The sequence below is a fragment of the Cryptomeria japonica genome, chromosome 9 (assembly GCF_030272615.1).
Source record: "Cryptomeria japonica chromosome 9, Sugi_1.0, whole genome shotgun sequence".
NCBI lineage: Eukaryota > Viridiplantae > Streptophyta > Pinopsida > Cupressales > Cupressaceae > Cryptomeria > Cryptomeria japonica.
The window spans coordinates 506,271,694-506,294,448 of NC_081413.1; positions in this window are offsets into that span (position 1 = coordinate 506,271,694).

Sequence of the window (22,755 nt, forward strand, 5' to 3'; positions counted from 1 at the left end):
GGGTCAATATGACAAGTTGAGATAGAGGCTAAAATTGAGCACTAGAGAAGTACAGTGAAATTGATAGTGTTCGTAATCAAAACACCTGAAGCAAAAACCCTAGAAGGGACAAGAACCAAGCCCTAGAAGAGAGTGAGAGGGACTTGGAGGCCTAGAAGCAACTAGGCTTGGTGAGTTGGTGGAATTGAGCAACATCAACTAAGGAAGTGTTGAGTAGGCTAGGTGAACCCCATCAAGAAGTCATCCCACAAAGCACTATCTGAAAGACTGTGAATGTCTTGCTGCAAAGAATCATTGGAATATTTTGAAGAAGAAACACTCAACTCTGAATAAGAAACAAGTGTAGATGGGTTATCAACAAACTGATCATCATAGGAGAATATGTCCATACAAGATGGGGCAATAGAAGTCTCAAAACCATCCATAAGAGCATGGTTATCTAAGGAAACATCACTTTTAGATGAAGATCCAATGTCTCCATAAAATTTTTGGATGATGGTCCAAGCAGTGAAAGGGCACTCAGTGTGCTCTATGTGATGTAGAGTATCCTTAGAAATAGTAAGACATATTAGTCCATAGACCATGTCATTATTGTTAAACCAAGCATTCTTTTATTCATAGTCATTTGGCTCAGGAACAAGTCCAAGGAGATAGGGTAGTAGATCCTCTTCAAGGCACTGATTCTTTATCCCTTGTTTCTAGGACAAATAGTTCTCTGAAGTTAGCTTGACAACATAAGGATAAAAATAATTATCAAGAGACATGACTAACCCACCCATTGATGGAACTTTATCTTAGTTCATAATTACACAAAAGACATAAAGAGACACCTCCCCTTTCCACTAGTCTCATAAATCACCCCCCCCAAATATTACAAGGTTAGCAGTTTACAATTAGTGCGTTTACAAGGCCTTTTATCATATCACAATGCTTTTAAGGCTCCAATGGCCAAAAATAGAAATTTTCAATAAAAATAATTTTGATACAAAATATGAAAAAATTAGCCTTATAGCTGCTCAATGCATCTCAATACCTTTCCAACAACTATTTGTTTTTTAAAAACAGAGTTGTAAGGTGAAAGATATTACCTGTTCAAGGAAAAAAATGCAGTTGATTCAACCTGCAATATCTGATGAAAAAAAGTATAATATTTTAATGAGACCTGCAATAATGGAAAGTTCTCATTTCCAGATTTCCATCAAGTATTCATTTACGAAAATTCGACACCCGAGACAAAATTTATGAAACTTTTAAGAAAGAATGTTGAATTTGTTTGCTAGAAAAACAACTTAGCCCCTATTCAAATTCGATTTTTGCAAAAAGTATTAATTTTATGGGAACACTATCTGAAACCCAGAATTCATTTTTGTTGAAAATAAGAGGAAGCTATAATTCTGAAGCCAAAATAAAAACAACTCCAGTAAAAAGATTTCACTCTGGTTTTTTACTATCCTCCAAACTCTAATTTTGGTGAAATAAAAGTCACTTTTGACTTTCTCAAGCCTTCTGGACACTCTGGAAATGTTGATTAAGCTTCCAATATTACCAAAAAATTGTAATCACCCAGATCTCACAAGAACACATATATAAAACCATATTTAACTAGAATTTTGTTTTCGTTTACACTATTTTGATTCTTTAGGTTAGACAAGAATGCAGGAGAAGAGCATACTTGGTTTTTAAGGAAAATATTAGCTATCTAATAGTCTCAAATATCTCAAATAAATAAAAAAAGCAATGAGTTATACCAAACAACACAACTATGATACCATGTTAGATTCTGCAAGAAGTGAGAACCGAGCCAGGATTTGATGTTGGTCGTAGAGAACATGCAATTCCCCAAGCAACATATGATCGAAGATCAAAATAGTTGAATGAAGATAATTTTGATATGAGAGAAAAAATAGAGATAGAAGAGAATTTTGGAGAAAACTCTCACTGAGCTATCACTGAACTTGTGAAGGTGAGAGTATAATGCTTATTATATAGCAAAATAATAGCATATACATCTAAGAGGTGCATGATATCCTATTCCCCATAAAAAGTGGGAGGTTTTACCTTCTTGGTAAATGCTAAAACATGTGGCATAACCTCCTTACATGAAGACAAGAAGGAGTTACGAAAGTTGGCACATAAAGCCGAAAGAGGTTGAGAAACTCAACTACCCCATAACCCACTTAGGAAATGACAAAATAGTGGTTATGAGAGGTGGCACACCAAGCCAAAAGAGGGTGTGTAACTCAACTACCCATGTGAGGTGGATAATTACACATGCAGCTGAAGTATTTCGCCACATGTCCTCATATTAGCCACTCCTAATAACCTAAGAAAACAAAAATAATATATGTGTAGGAAAAACCTAAGCAAGCTTAAATAATATATATGTAGGAAAAATAAATACCCCCTAACATAAGGAAAATAAAAAAACCTACACTAACATCTTTCATGTCAAAAACATAAATAATATTTTTAAAAAAAAACATGTTTTATGCATTGTGTGTGTTTAGATTTATATGCACTCTTCATTTCAAAAGTTAGTTTTCAACAATGTCAGATATTTATTTGCAAGATATTCATACATATAATAATATTTTTTCTTATTATGATTACACTTCTAGTAAGGAAGAATTTTATGAGGCTCTTGATTAATTCCTTCATCCTAAGCCTTCTAAACAAACATTTTTCTAAAGACTCGTCAACATGGTTACTATGCCATTTCGTAGTGTTGATGTAGATAAGGTGGATGACTCTTCTCATGAAGTCATCCATATCAAGTCATCCTCTAAATATAATAGCATGGTGATATATGAGAATCCTCTTTATGATGATTTACCTCCCATTCAATCCAATATTCAACCATTTAGTATTGATGGCTATGCTATGCTAGATGATGTTCCCGATGTTTTCATTTCTACTAAAACTTCCTCAAACAAACTTACAACATATATGTCCAAGAGATTATTTAACACGATAAATGTGAATTGTTATGAACACAATTTCCAAACACCTAATAAGCATTTAGCGTTGTAAATTGTATCCATATACAAATTCATCCTCACTTATACCTCACCTTGACGCTTTGGCGTTCAATGCTTGATGCCTGTTATGATTCTGCTCACACCATCCATATGAATAACACAAATGGACACTGAGAGGGGGGGTGAATCAATGTATCATAAGAAAAATTAATCTTTGTGTGCAAATACTAAAATTGAAAATCAATTAAGAACATGCACACACACGCACAAATTAAACCACAACACTAGATTTATGAGGAAAACCCAATGTGGGAAAAAGCTCGGTGAGAATAGCTGCTGAAGTTTACTACTCCAATCTGACCTCACAATAAAATCACTTTTTACAATATGTTTAGGGCATCAACCCAAGGAGCACCAATCCCTGATGATTTTTGAGCACCAACCCCTAATTTTAGAGCACCTACTCAAGGAGCACCTACCCCTGCTCCGAGCACCCACTCAAAGAAATATAATAATATTAAGTTTTACAATGCATTGATATAACCTTCTTACAAACATGTGTTTTGTAACACTTACAATTTTCTCACACATGAGAATGGATTTTGTTCCCTGTTGATGTCTTTTATCTTCTTCCTTTGTTTGATTGTCTTCTTCTCTATTCCTCTACTTCTCCTTATCTCTACTTCACCTCTTCTGAGTATTATATCTTCTCTCTTTTCTCTCTCTTTTCTTCTGTAGCTTCACCTTCTTTTCTTGGCAGCAATTCACTCTTCACTTCAACACAATAGACTCCAGATTAAAATTTTATTTCCACTTCTATCTCTCTCTCGACAACCACACTTACCATTGTCAAATCTCATCAAATCTGCTGCATGATTCGATTGGCTTTGTACACCTATGATTTTCCCTCCAAAGCTGAAATCCAAATATAAAATTCGGTTCTATTGTCTTGGAGATTTCTACTACAGGAGATTTTATTCTATGTCCTAAGTACGTTCTTAGATTGGTCACCTGTATTAAATGCATCCTTTCTGTCTTCAGATCATTCTTTGTACTTAGATTACTAAGTTTAGTAATCTTCCTCTTCTAGAAGAGATCTGGTATTCTTCCTCGAGCCACACAGACAACTTGCAATGCAGTCGCCATTAATGCATTATCCATCCTCTTGTTCTGATAGATTCAATCACAGCTACCTCCATTAAATAAATCTTCAATTGGTAGTCGACAATAAACTTTAGCAACAAATGAATCAGATTCTCATTCCCCTGCATGCACTCAGTGAGCACCACATCATCAAAATGACGTTCAACTCAGTTGGACAACCCTTGGTCAAATGCCACATAGATTGTCATCTTTACCAACATGCAAATTGTGTGTCACAATCTTCACATTTGGCATTCAAGATGCTTGGTCATCATCAGTGAACCGCATTCAACTAACCACATGGATTATTGGGTTGCGTAGAACCATCCAACTCCATATTGTGACCAACTTTCATGTTATGTGCATCGCAAATATGTCTGTGGGATGGAGGGAGGCACTAACATCTTTCTCTTCGTTAGCCCGCATCATCACTCTCAAACCCCTTTTACCTGTGCGGGTTGGCCGGATGTATCAACCATCCTACTTCTTGATGCCCCACAAAATCCCTTTTGTCTACGCTTCCCAGTCACAGGATGTCAGGAATCACCTCCTACCATTGTTCTTCTCATCCTGTAGGATGCCTTCTCTGCAGTTTTTACAACCGCGGGATAGCGGGACATGCAATTCTTCCTTAATTTTCTTATCCTGCAAGACTGTGTCTCCTAGGTCTTCTTCGGTGTGGGATAATAAGGAGCCTCTATCCTTCCATCTATTTCTTATCCCTCAAGACCAATTTTCTTTGGTCATCAGTGGGGTGGGATGGCAGGATCCCGCATCTTCTTTGTTAAAATGTTATCATGCAGGGTCCTTTCAACTTTGTCCTTGACCATGCGGGGTAGCGGGAACCCTCTGACACATGTGAACCAATCAGTTGTTGCCACGTGGAAATCACCGCTCACCACACCCAATTCGGAACTCAGTCAAACATTGAAGACTTCCCTATCGAGTGTCGAGTGCAACAACCGACGCACCAAAGAAGCCCCACATGTACAACTCACCGTTGCGTAACGGCAATCCACTACCAATACGTGAAGACAATGAGCCTGACCAAGGCCCCACTAGCAAGAAGGAATGATTTTGGTGTATCAAACAAGATCACAAAGTTGGGAAAAGGTTTCACCAAAAGGACTCCTTACACCGAAAATAAGGATGTCACCAAGACCAAAAACATATCACACTGTAAGGGAAGCATATTCGTATAAAGCTTGATGTCTGCGAAGGCCGATAGTAGTTATGTTGAAGTGTGAGGTTACACCAAAATCTTGTGTACACCTCTACAACAAATGACATCACTTCATTTGTACCTACCAGTTCCTCTACACCCTATAGCATAACATTGTGTGTTATGCACAACTACATAGCTTGTATGTTATGTGCTTCACCTGTCTTTGTGTTATGTACAACTGTTGTGACTAGGAAAATGGGAAAACATATCAAAGCCTAGAGTTATGCAACCATAAAACATAACAAGCTATGAAATTAATCCTAATTCAATCAATAGAGTTATGAAGACGATAAAAATAAACTAAATGCAAACCATTACAAAACGTAGATATATCCTCCATATTTATCCATTGTTTATCTTTTTCCTCCAAATGTGTTGTGGCTATCACCTACAAAATTCAAGTGTGATAGAAGCAAGATGATAGCAAAATCGCCAACGCGAGGATACTTGAGATGTGGTTGAAAAAGATTGATGAAAGAGACCAATTTATAGGCAAATTGGTAAGAGAATGAAATTAGCATGAAAGAGATGAAAGAGGCAATTTGATTCGAAAATGGGAAAAAGATTTAAAAGAGAAGGCTATGACACCTTCTATGTCATAATTATGGCACATTTTCCCATGCAAGGTGTGAAGACTAGATGCCATGTCAAGACCTATGACATGTTACTATGCAAATGTTATGACACATGAGAGAATTATACTTCTACCTTATGACAAAGGAAGCACAAAAATAGGGGAAACTAGAAGAGAATAAATTAGGTGAAAATTAGTTTTGAAAAATTAGAAAGTTGGGTGGAAAAGAGGAATTAGGAAATTAAAAAATTAGAAATGAGGAAATTACGAAATTTGGTGAGATTAATTAATAAATATTCATTCATTAATTAATTCACAAAAGGGGATAATTAGCTAATTAAATGAAACATTTAATTGTTACAAGAGAGACCTAGGATAAATAAATTGATTTATTTAACCTAGAGGGGAATGTTAAATAGGATTAAATGAATAAATCACAAAACCCTAGGAGATATATTAGAAATGAATGGATATCAATTAGGTCATGACAAGACTAAAGCAATTGATATAGGGTCGATCATGATTAAATGATGAAGACTTGATGATTGATAAAGAGTCGATATTGATTGACAAAGATCAATGACAAATTGATCAATAATTAACAAAGGGAATCAAATTGATAGAGGACAATTGATAAGGATCAATGACTAATCGATCCTAAATTGACAAGAAATGATGATTGATTGAGACTGATGACAAATCGATCGAAGATTGATAAAAGGTTGACTTGATGAAGGTCAAGTGACAAAAGACCAATGACAAAGTGGTCACAAATTGACAAGGGATCGACAATTGACAATTGACAAGGGATCCAAAATGATCAAAAATGATAATAATTGATCACAAATGATTGAAAATAATAAAGATCAAGGATAAAACCCTAATTAGATATCAATTAGGATTGATGATGTCCCATTGACATGATAAGATGATTATGACCAAGATTGCAAGTCGAAGATGATGTTGACAAGACCTAATTGAAAATGCGAGAAACACAATCGAAGGGGAAAGAAAATGTAGAAGAATGCCAAGATGTCGGGAAATGATAAAGATCAAGTGTACAACATAGAAGAAATGTTAATAAGATGTGAAAACCCTAAAAAAAGGTAATGTGAACATATAAAAGTACGATGCTGCAAGCATTAACCATTTTTAGATGCCTACATTTTCCCCCTCTTTGAGACAATGTGATTATGAACGTTGTTTCAAAGAACAATCAAGAAATATGTCCCAGACAATAACATGATATATGTATGCCCTATCGAGGAATTGGCCAAAAAAAATCCAGAAAAGAGGCCAATTTGTCAAAAATAATGCCAGGACTAGACCAAGATGACTTCAAGGACTGACGGAAGAAATGTTAGTAAGCAGATTTTAGACGAAGAACAGTTAGTGGTGAAGAAAACTTGCTTTCACAAATGCACAAATGTAGGTGAGAGCCTTTATTTAATATGGCAAAATGGATGCAATGCACCATGGCAATGAAGGCTAGGGCAATAATGCAATCCCGTTGCGTAAAACAAACACATTGCAGACAAGGAATGAGTCAAAAACAACCGAAGACATTACGTGTGTTAAGGGTCGAGGTATGTGCGGCCTTCACAAAGAGAACGTACTTATCATAGACACCCAAAACATACTTGCCCTGGAATGCTAAAAACACTCCATAAACAAAAGACAAAAACAAAAAAAAGGACCATGAGCCATCATGACCACTCTCTATCACTCAGTGACATCATCAAGCAACATAGGAACATGGTTAAAGATAATTCAATGAAATATAAGACTCATAAATTCAAACAAGTGAGCAAACATTCTGATTTTCATTGCCAAAGTGATAGTGTTGTGATAAAAGGACGATCATGTTATCTGGTTTCAGGGAATGTAGTACCCCGTCTAAGACAGGACGTAGTCTGGTTTTGAGTATACCACACCCTATATAAGACCCATGACAATAGTTGGCAAAGGATTGATAATGTTAATGTTGATTGATTGATAAGACAAGTTTGATCAATATGAATGATTGCTCGGTTGAATAGTTTGTCGATTAAAGTGTGATTTGTTTAAGCACAATGTTTAATGTGTTTCTATTTGACGTCTGTTAGAATGTCTATCTATGTACAATTATGAATGTTTTTGGATTTTTATGTTTTCAAATTTTTAGGGTTTTTGTGAATTTTTTATTTTTTTGGTGCTTTTTTTAGGGCATTTTATGAATGTTGTGAATTTTATTTTTTTTGGTGCTTTTTTAGGGCATTTTATGAATGTTTTGATTTTTTTCAAGACAATTTTTTGATTTTTTTTTTGGGATTATTTCAGGATGTTTTATGATTTTTTTGTGTTATTTCAGGACGTTTTACGATTTTTTAGGGATTTTTTCAAGACATTTATTTGCTTTTTAGGGATTTTTTCAGGACAATTTATGGAACAAAAGTGATTGTTTTGGATTTTTTATGTTTTCCAATTTTTAGGGTTTTTGTGGATTCTTTTTTTTTGGTGCTTTTTCCGGGGCATTTTATGAATGTTTTGATTTTTTTCAAGACATTTTTTTCGATTTTTTTTGGATTATTTCAGGACGTTTTATGATTTTTTGTGCGTTATTTCAAGACGTTTTACGATTTTTAGGGATTTTTTCAGGACAATTTTTTTTTTTTTTGGTGATTTTTTCAGGATGTTATTTTATTTTTAGGGATTTTTTATGATTTTGCCCCCAGTGTCAACCAAGGCAAGAAATACAACGAATGGACAAATAAGCTTTCTGAAATGTTGGTGGATAGAGGGAAAATAGAGGCCATTTATTATGGAGACAAAGCAAATTCAATTCCAAGGGCTATCACGCAATGGGATAAGGGAATAGATATGACAATGTAAGACAATGGCATGGCATGAGGGACATGTCAAGAAGTTTTTGTAACCATGTTTTGCGTTTTATGTCCTTATATCAGATCAAGATCAAGGGACAAAAAGGAGTGTATGGACAGTGATAGGATGTGTATAGGACAAGCAAGATAAAAAATGGATGAGGGACATGGACTGAAGGTTGCGATAGGCTAAGGGATAGTGATAGAAGGCTACAATAAGCCAAGGAATATGGATGAAAGGTTGTAATAAGCCAATGGATAAAGACAAAAAGCTATGATAGACTGAAAGCTACAAATAGGATGCATGACATTCATAAAGATACTCAGCCTTGTCAAGATCAAAGGTGGAAAATGGAATATGGACATGAGGGACGATAGGATAATGAAACCTTCCCCCAAGTGTGGAATGCAAGAAGTTCACAGATTACGCATGATGCCTATTTGCCAAGTTTTCATCATGGTACTGGCTCAACGCGCATGTTTGCCAGGTTTTCACCAAAGGACAAAATATTTTTCTTCTTTTTCTTTTTTTTTTCTTTTTTCTTTTTTTTTTTCTTTTTTTTTTTTCAATTTTTGTATTTTTGACTTTTGGAAGAAAATGGACACATGATAGGGGATGGATAAAGGACTCAAGCATATTTTGTTTGGATACTAGACTTGAAAAATGGACCATGACTATTAAAAGTATGCTCAAAGATGTTGGTAGGATAATGACAGGGAAATGAGATGGGACTAAGGATTTAGGCCAAGGATTTGGATAGGATGGAAAAGAGGCATTGGATAATGAATAGGGTATTGGAATAATTGGGCTTGAATGGATGGAAATGTTAGCAATATCAACATTGGCACACGCCTTGAGGGGCGGTGAACTGATGGAGGAAAAATGGATCTTAGATTTTGAGATTTGGATGGAGGAATAGCTAGGGATTTTAGGATATAAGGACCCAAAATGGACGAAGGAGGTGATGAAGGAATAGACTTGGAAGGTTTGGATGGAGGAATAGCAATCTTGTATACCAAGTTTGATGCTTCTTTAAACTGTTGTGCTTCAAGGAGCTGCTTGGGAATCCACATGGTTTTTTATTTTTCATTATTTTGTGGTTCCTTGGAATGCATTGCTTGCACAAGGGATTTAGGAACCTGTATAGCTTTTGAATTTTATTTTTGAGCAATGGACCTTTGTGGGCTTTTATATTTTTCTTTTTCTTTTTGGATCATATTTTTCTTTGTTTTGACATGTCGATTAGATTGGATATGTTGATCCTTGAATACATGTGGATTACTGTACTTATGACTTTTATGCTTGGCATCCAAATCACTCAAAGAAGGAAAGGAAAGTATGAATGGATAGGAATAGTATGAAGGTCTTTTGGACGGATAAAAGGTTCTTGAAGATGTGTGCCTTTGCTGACCTTGAATAGGGGATGAAGGGATATAAGGACCTAAAATGGATGAAAGGGATCATGAGGAAAGTGTATTTTTGGATTTAGATGGAGGGATACCAATATATTGAGAGTGAGCTATGTAGTCATGACCATTAATTTTTTCTTTAATATGGAGAGATTCTTGCTCATGAAGGTCTACCCCTTTGCCTTTATGCATATTTTGACGACACTCTATGCTTTCAGAGGAAGACGTGAGTCCGTTATGAAGTGTGAGGTTACACCAAAATCTTCACACAGGCGCAATTCCAGGCCACACAGGCGTAAAATAGCTTCACACAGGTGCATAAGTACTTCACACAGGCGTAGAAGTGCAATGCACCTGCAAAACAACAAAATTTAGTCAAACAAAACCCAAATCTTGAGAAATCAAAGCCATAATGTGCATAGGAACCCTACTTTTGATTAAAAAAATAGCCTAATTGAGTAAAAAAAGCCACTAAGATAGCAAAATATCGACTCAGTTTCAAAGACCCATGATGGATCTATTTGAAAAAGATCCAATGCAAACTTAAAACCCTAGATTGCATAAGTTTGTAACACTTTAATGTGGAGTGCATGACTTTAGAACCCTAATGTGAAAAGTTGTTGTTCATTTCCATCCCTACTAAGGCTATGTGAGTTCATTTACTCCTTAGAATCCTAATTAGACTATTTGAAACCAAATTGAACCATTTACAAAGATTGTATTCATTTTTAAAAACCCAAATTGAAAGGTTTGAAGTTCTTTTTAGCCCAATTTCATGAAAAATAAAAATGTGAGGATTGTTGTTCTTTAACCACCCTAATTAGCACTATGTGAGTTTATTTTAAATTATTATTTGCTAGAATCAGAGCCTAATTTAACATTACAATCCCTCAATAGTGCAAATACAAGAAAAATTTTGGCTTATGTAGCCTAAAACCCTTCTTCTTGCACAAGCACAAAACAAACTTGCACATGCGCAAGTCTGAGTCACACAAGCACAAAAATACCTTGCATAGGAATAAGAGAAACCTACACAAGCACTGAAGCACCTTGCACAGGCGCAGAAGCAACTTGCACAGGCACAAAAGCACTTGAAACTCCTCCAAAAGCTCTCTCTGCCAATTACACCTGCAAAACACCTCAGAGGCACTCAAAAGACAGAAATTAGGTCAGTTTACGTTAGGTTCACCAACAAATGTATCTAGGAAAATGGGAAAATATATCAAATCCTAGAGTTATGTAACCACAAAACATAACAAGCTATGAAATTAATCCTAATTCAATCAATAGAGCTATGAAGACGAGAAAAATAAACTAAATGCAAACCATTACAAAACGTAGATATCTCCTCCATATTTCTCCATTGTTTCTCTTTTTACTCCAAATATGTTGTGGCTATCACCTACAAAATGCAAGTGTGATAGAAGCAATATGATAGCAAAATTGCCAGCATGAAGATACTTGAGATGTGGTTGAAAAATATTGATGAAAGAGACCAATTTATAAGCAAATTGGTAAGAGAATGAAATTAGCATGAAAGAGATGAAAGAGGCAATTTGATTCGAAAATGGGAAAATTGGATTGAAAAGAGAAGTCTATGACACCTTCTATGTCATAATTATGACACATTTTCCATGCAAGGTGCGAAGACTAGATGCCATGTCAAGACCTATGACATGTTACTATGCAAATGTTATGATGCATGGGAGAATTATGCTTCTACCTTATGACAAAGGAAGCACAAAAATAGGGGCAACTAGAAGAGGATAAATTAGGTGGAAATTAGTTTTGGCAAATTAGAAAATTAGGTGGAAAAGAGGAATTAGGAAATTAAGAAATTAGAAATGAGGAAATTAGGTGAGATTAATTAATAAATATTCATTCATTAATTAATTCACAAAAGGGGATAATTAGCCAATTAAATGAAACATTTAATCGTTACAAGAGAGACCTAGGGTAAATAAATTGTTTTATCTAACCTAGAGGGGAATGTTAAATAGGATTAAATGAATAAATCACAAAACCCTAGGAGATAGATTAGAAATGAAAGGATATCAATTAGGTCATGACAATAATAAATCAATTGATATAGGGTTGATCATGATTAAATGATGAAGACTTGATGATTAATAAAGAGTCGATATTGATTGACAAAGGTCAATGACAAATTGATCAATAATTGACAAAGGGAATCACATTGATAGAGGACAATTGATAAGGATCAATAACTAATCAATCTAAAAATGACAAGAAATGATGATTGATTGAAACTGATGACAAATTGATCAAAGATTGATAAAAGGTCGACTTGATGAAGGTCGAATGACAAAATACCAATGACAAACCAGTCACAAATTGATAAGGGATCGACAATTGACAATTGACAAGGGATCCAAAATGATCAAAATGATAATAATTGATCATAGATGATTAAAAATGATAAAGATCAAGGACAAAACCCTAATTTGACATCAACTAGGATTGACAATGTCCCACTGACATGAAAAGATGATTACGAATAGAGATTGCAAGTCAAAGATAATGTTGACAAGACCTAATTGAAAATGCGAGAAACACAATCAAAGGGGAAAGAAAATGTAGAAGAATGCCAAGATGTCGACAAATGATAAAGGTCAAGTGCACAACATAGAAGAAATGTCAATAAGATGCGAAAACCCTAAAAGAAGGTAACACAAACATATGAAAGTACAACGCCACAAGCATTAAATATTTTTAGATGCCTACACCTGGTACATCAAATTCTCTGCAACCTCTTGACATCCCTGCAACTCTTGTTGACATCAATGACAATAATTCCAACACCATAGACCTACATTTTCATCTCCTTCTCTTCCTTCCCTCCAAGACTAAGCCCTAATTGTTAGGATCATGACATTGGGTGCCTTAGTCATAGCTCAGGACCAAGGTACCCAACGCCCCGGTGTTCTCAATTAGGGCCCATTTTTTGTTCTCATAATGGTCATCTCAGATGAGCGAGAAATTTGATCCCATGTTGGTCTACTCCAAAAATTTAATTAGTTTTCTGGTAGTCAAGTATAAAAGGAGGTCTACCCCTCTCATTTGAAACCTAAAATTTTCTAAGAGGCAAAATTTTGATCCCAATTCAACTCAAGTGAGCAAGCAATCAGTAATTCATCAAGTATTGGAGAAGAAGTGAAGTCAATTTTATGCATTCAAAATGGCATCCATGATCAACCTTCTTTTAAGACATCCTACAAGACATCATAAAGCCCTTTCATCAGGATAAAAAAAAACTTCATCAAGGTATACATTTCAATTATAATCATTTTACTTTTGATCTCACGTTTCTCTCAAAAGGAAAGCATCTTGCTATAATTTCCATTTCAATTACTATTTTAATTTCAAGGTTAATTCCTAAATCAAGGTTTGAATTAAGGAAAATGCCTATCCACAAAATCTTTCCCTCTTTATGTGTGCAAGAAACTAGCTCAGGAGTAATACTCAAGGATTCTGACAGAGTTGATGATGATGAATAGGTTCAACTTTCAATGGAGCGAAATTCGAAGGACCAAGGTAAATTTGTATTACCCAGTCTCAAAAAATCAGGCCAAACTTCTGGGAGTAGGTTCTAAACATCTTCTTTTGCCCAGATCTTAGTTTGTGGCTCTATGGGATATCTGCAACAATCTGTTTTCAAAAAGTTAGTTCAATTATTCATTATTTTACCCTAATTTCACAATTACCTTTCAAATTCAACTAAGAAAGAGCGTAACTATCAATAACCAACGAATCTAATCAGAATTACAACCCTTTCCTTATTTGTATTGTGGCTAGATCTATTGGATTCAACCCTCTTTCAATGTGTTGGCTAATTTGGCTTGTTAATGGTTTTATTATCTTAATTGAAACCCTAATTGCAAATTACACCCAATACAAAGCCTCTTTTTGTGGCTCAAGGTGGTAGTTCTCCTCGAACTTCTCAACCTCTCAACAAACCTCTCTTTGTGGTTCAAGGTAGTTATAATAATGATACCATTTACACACCCAACAAACTAGTTATTATTGTACAAGGAGACTATCCCACCAAGAGTCCTTATGAGTATGCTAAACAAATTACCAAGAGGGTTATAATTCAATTGCCCACACCTATAATACAAGGAACAATAGGCAACCTAATCCTCCTCTAGTTATTCCTTCTTCTCTTCCTTCTTATAAACGGATACTTCCACCAACACCTTGTTTATCACAACATATTGGTAAAGAGTATGATCTTATTGAACAACTTAAATCTACTCCTGCCAAGATATCCCTTTGGTACTTGATTCAAACTTTATCCACACATCATGTAATGTTACAAGATGCTTTAAAGAACTTAGATGTCCCGCCTGCAATGACACCTAATAATATGGGGTGAGTGCACCAATATGGGGACCAAAAAGGTGCCAAAAATGTTTTTGGCCCCCATCATGCCCTTTGGCGCATGCCAAATAAGGCGTGCGCCCTATTTGGCATGCACCAAATAGGATTGGAATGTGGAACCTAAGGTTTGGTCACGTCAAATCTATTTGGCATGCACCAAATAATGTAAGTGCCAAATGGAATTGCATTTTGATAAGTGCATTTTCATTTTAAAAACCACAAATTATCTTCCTCTTCCACTCTCTCTCTTTGAATATATACATAAAATATAAAATATAAGTATAAGTCATCTTATACTTTAAGTTATATTTTATGTATATTTTAGTAGGATTTTTGAGAGAGGTTTCATATCTCTAGTAGTCATAATACAAATTCTAATTTTTAGAGTATTCATATTGATGCATGGAAAAGGGGACATGGTCACAAACAAAGCTCAAGCATCAATAAGTTAGTTTCCAACCAAAAACTAAAACAAATGAACTAAAACCTCCAAAATGCATATCAAAAGAGATTAAACCATACAAAATGAAGCATAAACACATCAAAAGAGTGAAAAGACTCCCTAAGATTCTCCCATGTTGCTTGATAGCTCTCCCTTGTTCTTCTCCTCTCCAACATCCAAAGCTATGCTTGAGTATGGCCCTCGGTTTTTAGCATGAAACCATGAATGCCAAATGAAGGATTGAAATGGTTGAAAATGAAATACTAATGCTATGCAAATGCTTAAACTAGTGCTGCTAAGAGAAAGCTTGAGTGCTAGTCAATTATAGTAACAATGCTAAAAATGCTTCCTCCTTTGCTTGAGGAATGAGGTTCCTTTTATAGGAAAAATAGTGGATTGGAGGGCCAAGATTGATTGGGCTTGTGAAGGGATAGGATTGCATGATTCTCAATCCATGTTTGCAAATTCCACCAATGCAATGGTGACAAGTGGCAACATGAGAGGGATTGAGAGGAAAGGGAAGAGACATTAAATGCCTGAGAAGACATGATGGTTACCTTAGGGGGTTTGGTTAGGGTTAATGGATAAAGATTTTATGCAAAGGATAAACTCTTGCACAAGGGGTAAAGGGATAACCATGGTCAAAGCAATGAATGATTGAAGAGACCCATGGGTTAAAAGGATGGTTAAGTTAGAGAGATAGTCTCTAACTAAGGCCCAAAGGTGAGTTAACCATTAATGGTTATGTAAGAGCCTTACATGTTTTGGAAGACTTTGGAGGTTAACATGTTGAAGAAATAAAGCCTTTAATGCTTCATGAAGACTTTGCATGTTTTTGAGAAGTGACCCCTTCTTAAGTAATATGCAAATGTTTAGGAGGGAATTAGGCTAATTAGAATGGATTAGAATATTCTAGAAGAAGGGATTAGTGGGAAAGTTGATTTGTAGGAGGGGTTTTTAGGATTAGGATTGTGCAAGTGATTGGAAGGGGGTTTATGCTAATTTAGAAGGGTTTATAAGAATCTAGAAGGGGTTTAGTGAGCAAGTGGGTGAGGATAAATAGGCTTTTTGATTAAATGATCTATTTAATTAAAATAGTTGATGCAACTTGCATTTGTAGGAGAATGCAAGTGGATGGGGAGTTTTCAATAAATATTGATTTATTTAAATAGGGATTTGATTTGTGAATTTTAAATAAATCTTAATTTATTTAAATGAGAGGAGAGGGGGAATTAAATGAGTTTATGAAATTTATTTAACTAGAATAGAAGAATAAGCTGAGATGAATTAATTAAATGTAAATTTAATTAATAGAGGAATGTTAGTGCATTAAATATTTATTTAATTAGTGGACATATTTATGTGTCTACATTTTCCCCTCTTCGAGACGGTGCTATCTATTGGGCCGTTTCAAAGAAAAACTGATAGACATGAGAAAAATGTCCCAGAGATGTTAATTTAGTGGGTGGTATGTTCTCTCGAGAGATGGGACAAAATTTCAAAATTTGGGTGATCTCTTGAAATTTTTGAAAAAATTAGGCATGGTAGAATGGATGATTATGGATGAGGTGGGGGTGAATTATGGAGGAGAAGGATGAGTTGGTGAGTACCCTTAGGTCATGCAAGAGATACTATGTAAATGTAGTGTGGTGCATTTGATCGATGCTATACAATTAATCAATATTGCCTGGACAATCTGGTGCAATTGATTGAATTTCTCCCGTTTAGTCAAAGCATGACAGTTGATGTCAGATGGTCGCTTGAACAAGATAAAATCTGATTAAGTGATTCAAATTGACCTGATGAGATTTATACAATTGATGCAATTTGTCGATGAAGTCAAGGTATTTGAAGAAAAATACTCATTGAGACTTAAACAATTGATGTAATTGTTTGTTGTGATTGTGTTTGACTGGTTGATCAATTGGCAACTGAGTTTAAAAGGCAGACACAATATTGCATACAAGATGACCAAGGTGACATAGGCTATGTAGCCCCTTCTTGTTAGATGGACTACAATGTGCTTGGCTTGATCAAATTGCAAAACATAATATAGGGTATGTGATGCTGATGATCTGGATGGGGAGGGTAGGGGGGTTAGTTGTAGAGAGAAGGTTTGGAGACCTAGTACCTTGTCCTTTAGCTTGAGGCTACCTTTGAATAGAATCAAATAGAGTATCAATTGACATGAATGGGGTGTATATCATTATACTCAGTCATGATTTTAGGGATAGGCCTCTCATTAGAAATCTCATAGTCAATTCCATTCTTTGTGTATGCATGCACACATGATACTTGCAATGTATGAATGATCATATGTATGGGTGATATGCAACGAAATACAATATATAAAGATGAGATGGAAAGGCGATCCATGGTTTATTTATAATGCTTTATTTCCTGATCGAGCATGGTAGTACTGATCTTGGCCAAGGTATTAGAAACCAAGGTTGAGTACCCCTCCTATAAACAAAACATTGCAGACAAGGAAGGTTCCACTCCATTCTAGTTCATATACACATGTTCGAGGTATACGTTGTAGTCAGTAAGCCATAGTGATCCGTGACTTTGTATTTTTGCATAGGATCTCATAGCATAGTGAAATTCCCATGTAGACACCATTAGTACATGCCCCAAAACTTCATTAGACCAATCCCCAGATAGAAAACAAAGAAAAAGAGATCATGAACCATCTTGGCCACTCTAATCATTTGTGGATATCCTGGAGTAGCATAGGAACCTGATATAAAAATCAGTAATTTGACCAAGTTCTTATCGGCCAAACAAAATCTTCTTGTCAAAGAGATATGTCACCATGTCTTGTTTTGAAGTAAGGATGCATTCTTGGTAAGACTATCTCGCATATGTTTTTCTCAGATGTTTGATTGTTTGTCGATGTGATAGTTGGTCATCTTTTTTGGTAGCTCAAATGTTGTCTTGCATCTGGCTCGATGTTTATGTACAAGGAAAAACATTATGTGATGTTTTTTATTGATTTTGATGTTTTCTCATATTTTTGGGTTGTTTGTTTGTTTTCTGATGGTTTTTGGGTTCTTCTTCAAGAAGTTTTCTGAATGTTTTTGATGTTTTTGAGATTTTACAAATGTTTTTGGATTATTTCAAGACATTTTCCAAATGAGTAACTCGACGAATCACCAATATTGAGAATCCACTCCTATTGTTAGGTTACAAAAGTTGCCCCCAGTTAGGTGTCAATGTGAAAGCATGTTGCGGGACATATGACTCAATAACCTTGATTGCATATCAATAAACAAGCCATGGTAGATATGATGTATGAGTGGATGCATGGATGTGATCGTAACAAGTCTGAAAGACAATGGAGCCACAACCTTTATGAATGACACCTATTTGCTCGGTTTTCACCATCGTACTTATCCAAGGCGCCACCGATGTGGTTTTCATCGTTTGGATGAATGATTTTTCTTTACTATTGTCTTGATTTTTCCATTTAAAAAAAATATATTTTGTACTTTTTCAAGACTTTCTGGATGTTTTTGGTATTTTCTAAGATTTTACAAGCCTGATGCTTTGCACAGCTTATGTATGGAACTTTTTGAGATGCATGTTGTTGATTGGATATGCTAGTGGTTCCCCTTCTAAAGTTACTAACTGATAGGCCCCAGACCCAAAGACGAGGGTGATGACATATGGACCCAGTCAATTGGATTTAAATTTACCCCGATGTTCTCTATTTGGTTGATTGTGAGGATTCTCTCTGAGAACAAGATCTCCTACCTCAAATGTGCGAGGTTTGACCTTATGATTGTAGCTTTTTTTAATGCACTGCTGATATGCTTTAAGGTGATTGTAGGCATCTTGTCGCTTCTCATCAAGTAGTTCCAAGTCCTGAAGATGGAAGAAACACTACTTTTCATCATGAATCATATTATGCAAGGAGACCCGTAGGGATGGTAATTCAACCTCAATAGGCAAGATAGCTTCTGCTCCATAAACAAGTGAGTATGGGATTGCACCTATAGGGGTTGTAATGTTAGTTTGATATGCCCATAGTGTGGGATTCAGATGGATGTGCCAATCATAACCAACATCATTGGTTGTCTTTTTTAAGATCCTCAATATGTTCTTGTTTGAGGCTTATGCTTGACAATTTTCTTATGGGTAATATGGGGGTGGAGAAATGGTGTTGGATATGAAACTTCTCATAGAGTTCACAGACATCTTGATTTTTGAAGGGAAGCCTATTATCTGTGATGCTAGAAATGGGTACACCATATTGACAGATAATGTAATTGAGGATGAATGAGGCGATATGCTTGCCGGTGACTTGGGTGAGCGGAACGACTTTGATCCACTTTGTGAAGTACTCAGTGGCGGTAATGATGAAGTTATCACCATCAGAGGAAGACAGATGGATTTTACCCACAAGGTCAATTCTCCACTAACAAAAGGGCCATGGCATCACGATGGGTTGTAGTTCTTGCACTGTTGCATGTATCAAATCTCCATGTACTTGGCACTTCTTGCATTTTCTGACAAAGTAGTAGGAGTCCTTTTCTATGGAGTGCCAATAGTATCCTACCCTCATGATCTTTTTAGCCAACGAAGGGCTTCTTGAGTGAGCCCCACACATAAATTCATGTACTTCTTCTAAAGTTGTGGTCACCTCACCTTTCTCTAAACATCGAAGGAGAGTACAGTCAATACCTTGTCGGTATAGGGTTTCGACAATGATGGTATATCGGGCGGATTGACGTATGAAGTTTTTCGTTGGTTGTTCGATTGGTTTGGTGGAAGGATTTGATTGTGCAAGTAAGAATAAAACTTACCATACCATGGGGAATTGGAACCAATGAGTTGACATACCATCTAAGATTCTGGGATATCATAAGCGGGGATCCAAAGTTGTTCAACTAAGAACTCGTAGTGTGTTGAGTTCTGTGGAAGATCAAGAAGAGAGCCTATTGTATCCATAGCATTTGCATCTCGGTTATGCTCTTGAGGAATCTACTCAAAAGTGATAGCTGTGAATAATTCCTTGAAGCTATCAACCATTTTGTTGTAAGGCATGAACTTGTCATCCTTATTTTGATAGTCATCATTGACCTATCGAATTACCAACTATGAATTGTCATAGACTTGTAGCTCATTCAAGTTCCAGTGGATGGCCATTCGTAGTCCTGTGATCAAAGCCTCATATTTTTCTATGTTACTTATGCATGGGAATATGAGCCTGTATAATTTTGGAATGCTATCACCTTAAGGTGTGATGAAGATAATGTCAACTCCTGAACCATGTCTAGTGTAGGACCCATCAAAATATAGCTTCCATTTTTGTGTTGGCATGACTGTGAAGATCTCTTCATCTGAAAAATTTGAAATGAGAGGATGGTCTCCTATGAGTGGTGCTTCAGCCAACTGATCTACAATGACTTGCCCTTTGATTACCTTTCGGTCCAGATACTCTATGTCAAATTTGTTGAGGATCATAACCCATTTTTCCAAGCGGCCTGTAAATGTCCCTTTATTGAGTAAGTACTTGAGTGGATCTATCTTGGCAATGAGTTGTATTTTGTGTGTTGGCATGTAGTGCCTCGATTTGGTTGCTGCTAAAATCACTGCAAGATAAGCTCGTTCAATAGTTTTATAATTGAGTTCATACCCTTCTAGTGTCTTGGAGATGTAGTATAGTACACATTCTTTTCCTTCTATATTATGTTGTGCTAGTAATACCCCTAAGGCCATAGCTGATATGTATAATAACAAGGGCCTATCTGGAGATGGTGGTGATAGAAATGGTGACATCATTAGGTTTTCCTTAAGCTGCTGGAATACTTGCTGACAATTCTCTTCCCATTTGAAACAAACATTTTTATGTAGTAGATGTGTGAAGAGATGACATTTATCAACCAATTGTGCAATGAAGCGACAAATTTATTGTAGCCTCCCTTGTACTGTCCTCAACTAACTAATGTTTTTAGGAGGTGGCATCTGCATGATTGCTTTTACCTTTGCAGGATCAACCTCAATTCCTTTAGTTGAGACAATGTATCCTAGGAGTTTCCCAGAGGTTACTCCAAAGACACACTTATTTGGATTTAAACATACATTATATTGCTCCAGTCTGGTGAAGATTTTGTCCAGTACTATAAGGTGACCTTCTCTTGTTAATGATTTAGCTAGTAAATCATCCACACTATCTTCCATCAGTATATGCATCATGTTGTGGAAGATGGTAGTCTTTGCCCTTTGATATGTGGTGCCCATATTTTTGAGACCGAATGGCATCACATTCCAATAGTATGCTCCCCATGAGCATGTGAAAGTAGTTTTATGTCGATCTTATGGAACAATCTTTATCTAGTTGTATCCCGAGAATCCATCCATGAGAGAGAGCATAGCATGCATTTCTATTAGGTCCATGATCACATCAATGTTTAGTAATAGGAAGTCATCTTTGTGTTTATATCTCTAAAATATGTATAGATACGGATGCCCCTAGTTATTTTTGCCACTGGTACGATGTTGGATATCCATTATGCATAATCATTGGGTCTTATGAAACCAAAATCTAACAACTTCTTGAGTTTCGCTTTCACTAATAGTGCAATTTGAGGATGCATTTTCCTAAGCTTTTGTTTTACTGGTTTTCCTGCTTCTACTACTGTCAAATTATGCATTACTAGCTCTAGATCTAACACTAGATTGTCTGCATAGGACCATGCAAAATTGATTTGTCACTTTTGAAAGAACTCTCTAAAATCAAGATCTTCGGCTGGAGTTAATGATTCTGCTAAATGTATTATGTGTGGATTTTCTGGTGTTCCCAAATTGACTTCCTTTATCTCTTCTATACGAATGGACGATCTCTCTCAATTAGTGCTAAAGGGGAGAATGTCAAACCTTCCATCTTCAGGTGCCTCGGAGAGGTTTTCACCCTTGAATGTGTCCTTTGTTTTTACTTTTTTGGGATCTAAAAGTGCCACAATGTGGTTTTCACTTGAGGATCTTGTTTTAATTGTAATATTTTTGTGACTGAATGGTTTGGCATTTTCTCCAAAGTAATTTGTGCTATTAAGTTCAATAGGATACCCAACTTTGTGATCCCTGCTTGGTATGTTATCCCATAATTCAAGAAAGTCTATGATCGCCTCATCATTTTGGAAGGTGTCAAGGCACGATAAATTTTGTTGGTCCCAATTAATGAGGTCAAGGTGGATTATTGGCATTACCTCATCAATAAGGTTGAGTTAATAGGATGCGTTGGTTATGGTTAAGATGGAGGTATCAAGGTCATCGTTAGTATTGTCCTCTTCATAATTAGGCTCAAAAGGTGACCTATTTGTCCTTGAAGTATCTTCAGTATCTGGATTCCAAAAGGTCTTTATCCATGCCTCTCCTTCAACTGCTTTGTCTTCAAAATTATCAAGAGGTTCCTCTTCAGATTCATGTGAAGCTAAAGAACCCCATTCATATTTATGTGAATATGTCTATGAATCACTTTGTATAACTTTGTCACTGTATATTACAGGGATGTCTGTAGGTGAAAAAGGTTTGTCGATGGCTTCTATAGGTGTGGTATCTAATGGGGTTGTTGTTGTTGCTTGGGTATCTGAGATGGATAAAAGTGGCAACCTGTAAGTAATTGACCTTTGTGCAACATAACCGTTTTGCTTGTTCGTTGCATGTGCAGACTTTGAGTGAGAAGTGCTTGCGTGACTTGGATTTTATGATGTTGGTGA